The sequence below is a fragment of the Austrofundulus limnaeus genome, unplaced genomic scaffold (genome assembly GCF_001266775.1).
Source record: "Austrofundulus limnaeus strain Quisiro unplaced genomic scaffold, Austrofundulus_limnaeus-1.0 Scaffold219, whole genome shotgun sequence".
NCBI lineage: Eukaryota > Metazoa > Chordata > Actinopteri > Cyprinodontiformes > Rivulidae > Austrofundulus > Austrofundulus limnaeus.
This window is the reverse complement of record NW_013952621.1, coordinates 242,646-247,560: the sequence shown is the minus strand read 5'-3', so window position 1 is coordinate 247,560 and position 4,915 is coordinate 242,646.

Sequence of the window (4,915 nt, the reverse complement as noted above, 5' to 3'; positions counted from 1 at the left end):
AAATCAGGTGTGTTTGAGCAGAGAAAAACGTAAAACATGTAGGGCTGCGGCCCTCGAGGACCAGGATTGCCCACCCCTGCTTAAAAAAATTATTCAACAACTTCCATCTTTTTCTATGCTGTTCCCCCCACCCACTCCTCAGGTTATGGTTGTGGATATCTGTGTTTGCATTCTTCCTGTCACTTTAAACCGAAGAAGTAGGAGCGATCCACTTAAATGGTTTGTGTCTGCAAGTTTCTAGCTTGCAAAACCAAGATGACAGATTTCACACTGGGCTTCGTACCATATGGCAAGCCTCATATTCAGTCCTCACAGTTTGCAAAAACAGCATTGAAACACGGCCTCATTATCTGTGCTACAAGCAGCCAGAATGTAGTGGAACAGTGGTGCTCTTAAAGTAAGCAGTAACCGCTGGTTGCCAAGAAAGGCATTAGATTAGGTAAACAGTATAATACTTCCATTAATTCATATATGAGTTCATCTAAACACAAAGAACCATCAATAAGAAAAAGATTTTGATGTTAAAGCACCTTATTACCAAGGTAGTGTGAATGGAATTAAAAAGCATCATACAACTCCAAAATAACAAGAAGAAATTGYAGTCCTCAGCCAAGGCTAGTACTGCCAGTTTATTGAAACTGATCACAATTTATAAGAAAATGTAGATGTGTAATTTATTTTTTTAATGTGAGGTTCTGTGGAAGTGTTATCAGTGGCAGTATTAGAATGGAACAATATTTTGAAGAATAATAATTAGAAGTTCTTGTTGAAGAACTGAACAGTTTGACTGGGCCAGTATAGAAAAATGTACACATCAAAAAATAACTCCTGAATCAGACATTTTCAGATATTTTTACCATTTTATTTGCTGTTACTTTTACKTTAGACAATTATTGAAGTCTATGTTTTTTAGACTGAAAAAACAAACATGTACACACAAAATAATTAATAGGACTGTTTCCAATCTTATTTTCCATTAGCATGACTTTTCATCCAAACTTCTTTTGAAAATCCAAACCAATRTCGTGTAAACTGCTGTCTGCAWCAGGTAAGATACTGACTGCTGATAACAACTTTACAGAATCATACTTCAAAAATTTAGACTTTTCTTTTTTCCTTTGCCTTTGCTCCAACTTTGCATGTTAAAATTTAGCTTTAGTCTGACTAAAAGACAGTGAAACAAACTTGTGAAATACAAGACCTTCAACAGAAGGGAAAACAAAACCAGCAGAAACTTGTATCTAATACAGATCAATAGATAAAAKTGACCTAAAATGAACATTTGTAAAAGGAAATCATTTATAGTTAAACATTTGTTGTTTTGTTAATATTTTGTTGCAAAATTCAGAAGCACTTTTTAATGTCAGAATGTCCTTAAAGGCATATTTATCCTTCCATTCTCAAATTTCACTWAGCGTTGTATGATGAAAGTTGCAAAATTTCCGTCAGTTATCTTCCGATGGCCCCCACCCACCCCCTGTGAATTGCYCCCAGTCAGAAATCTATCTAGAAGATTAATGCAGTTTGCAGTGKGTGATTGGTCAGAACTTTGAGGATGTGTTTGTTTATGTGGAGTAGGGCATGCTTCTTAATTTTTCTCCCAAAARCCAGCTGTTAAATTAGCTAAATGGACAGCTTTAAGGAGCAGCTCATCGGTCCTATTGAGCATATGACTGTGCCACTGAMGTCCACATCTTTGTTTYGTCTCTGYGGTTAACAAGGAAAAAAAAGTTTTTCCTCCTCCTACTTCTCTTTGTCCAACAACAAGCCTCTCTTCAGATGATGCATTGTTGACTGAAAAAAAAGACTGTCTTGCTGTCAAGATCTGTGATGGATTTGCGACCTGTCCAGGGTGTACCCCGCCCCACACACAGTGAGCGCTAGATATGGGCAACAGTGACCCTGAAAGGAAGGAGTGGGTACAGATAATGGATGGATGGATGGATGGATGGATGGATGGATGGATGGATGGATGGATGGATGGATGGATGTCTTGCTATCACTGTTGTTTATGAGCGACGTGTACTTCAGTGGGAGGGCAGAGAGAGAAATTATGATTAATTATCTCCTGGTAAGATAAATGGTAAATGGACTGAACTTATATAGCACTTTATCAATACCCTATGGGGACCCCAAAGTGCTTTACACTACAGTCATTCACCCATTTACACACACACATTCAGAAAAGATACCTAAAATGATGTAATGACTGATCTACTGTCTCATGTCTTGTGGAAGTATAAACCAGCCTTTCACATTCATTAGTGATGTTCGATATTCTGAAATTGAGTAAAACTTAGGTTGGTACTTGCAGTACTACTACAGTACTGATACTTTGTGCAAATACACCTAATGTGTCTGGTAAATCTAAAAAACAAGTGCATTTAAATCACTGCTTCATAAAGAATACGAGACGTCAGAGCCGAAGAAATTGAAAAGAAAAACAAAGGGCATAATCTTACAAAATACATGAAAATGGTGTTTTAAGCAATAAAAAATGAAGTAAAATAATAGTACAATAAGTAAAATATTAATAAAACCATTCAAATAAAATGTTATTTAATTATCAAGAACTTCAATGAAAAAGAAAATCTACATCGGAATTTACATTCCCTGAACATATTATTATTATTTTTAGTATCTTGATTGATTTGATGATGCCTTTATTGTCATTGTACAGGGCACAATGAAATTACATTTTAAAACACCCATTCAAGAAGACACACATGACAAAAACATGGGGGAACAGGTGATCAGGTCATATGGCAACCAGCAGGGGTCGTGCTACATTTAAAAAGAAAAAATGAATATACCACATAAGATTAGATGAAGAAAAAAAACATCATATTATATCAATGAAATATGATACACTACGGTGTTTATAAAAAAAAAACCTCTGCGAAGCAAGAGCATGTTTATTAGCCAGAGGATTAAGTGAGTTTAGAGGGAATGAGTCCGAAGAACCCAGCCTCCCAAAAGAAAAACCCGTAGTTCAGCCATCAGTTCAGAATACTGGTGTTGAATTGTTCATTCTGTGCAGCTCCAGATTGACCTTCAGGGGATCAGATTASAAGGAGTGAGAGAGGTGGGGGAGGAGCCACAAGTTGACGTAAACACCCCGAAGAAATTAGATCCACAGCCTTCACAGTCACGTGGGGGGTGAGATGAATCTGTAATCAATTGTTTGGGAACGGAGAAAATGTTTTCAGTCAGGCAGACAGTAACAATTTTCCTTCTGCCTTAATGTCCGCTGGTACATCTCAAGGTGGCGAATCCAACAGACAAATAGTGTGGACAAYACAGCCGAGCTGAGCTATCAGCTTCTCCAAGATGAATTCCATCTTGCCAGCAAATTCCAGGAACCACAGCCGGCCCACGACCCTCAGCAGAACCACTTCGAATCCAGCTTGCTCAAGGCAAAAGTCTGAGTACTGATAGAACGGCAATCTTTCATATGGTCAGGCAGCCAGGACATGRCCTGAATAGCCACCAATGCTGTTTTGMAGAACACCAGGAGACCACCAAGCCAATCTGTAGAATCCAGTGATCAGAATCCAAATATATTTCCAGCTAGTTGAACAGAGCTGGATARATATTTGGATTCTGATCACTGGATTCTGCAGATTGGCTTGGTGGTAAAATACTGAACATGTAACATCCACAGACTGAGTGACCGATTGAGCATGTGCTGCTGCGCTTAGGCATTTACCCAGGCACAAGAAAAAGTAGTTCCTGCCAAACATGATTTAGACAATATTTCAAGTTTAGTTACTTCCTTTTGTGTACTTGTTACCTGAAATGACTGATGTATCAATGTATCATTTTATTTTAGAATTGATTTTAGAGCATTAAAGAGCTGATATTTGTGGTATTGATGTTTTAGTAACAATCTGCACATCACCAGCATTCATTTGTTTAGAACGACAGCCTTTCACAGCATCTAACAGACTCATTCTTCCAAGATTTCAAATAACCTTGTTTAGAAACTTAAATAAAAAACAGAAACTGAACTACAAAGTTTATTTTCTGCATCCATCACCTTGAGCCGTTACATTTCCTATTAGAGCACAATAGTTTGTCCGACCTTGCGTATCATCAGGCTTCTGTGGAAAAGTTTCAGGCGATGTGACTCCCACACGGACTATTTCACATGTGACCTTGCAGGTTTCTTTTCTTTTTGTATCAAAGCAGAAACACAGACATATGCTCTTCTCATGATAAGGAAAAAAAAAGTTGGTATACTGTAAACAGAACGTCTGGATTCTACCCTRTATATTAAGTAAGTAAATGCGACCATCACCTTTTCACCCTGACAACCAGCAACCAACTAATAATGAACTTGAAAAATGGTAACGCAAGTTTTTTTCAGGTGGGAGAGATTACAAAKCTTTTCCTCATAGCTCTTATTTGTGTTCTGCTATCCAAAGACCTTGCAAAGCCTCTATGTGCACTCACCTTCTCATCAAGAGCAGACAGCTTCCTTTCAATTTTGTGCTTCACTGCTGAAAGCTCGTCTGGAAATTTCCAAGCTGGCTGTGTGAGAATTATGCTCTCCATTAGAGCACCCCCACCCCCACCCCCGTTTTTTTTTTTACAAATTACTTTGATTCTTTGAGGAAATGGCRAGGCTGTGCTATGTGTCAGATTCTCTGTAGATTGTTTGCTCATAGTTACTTCAGAGTTCATCAGGCCAGSCTGTAACAGAAAATAACTTCAAAGTCAGTCAGCCCTGCTGGTAACTTCAGAAATTAAGTAAGTAAGTAAAGTTTTATTTATATAGTGCCTTTCACAGACATAAATTCACAAGGTGCTGTACATTCAGGGAAGGGGGGAGGGGGCAGTTAAGACTGGTCATGCAGCAAACACAGTTGCGCTACCTTAACAACAGAAAAACTAAAAACCACACAAGGGAAAG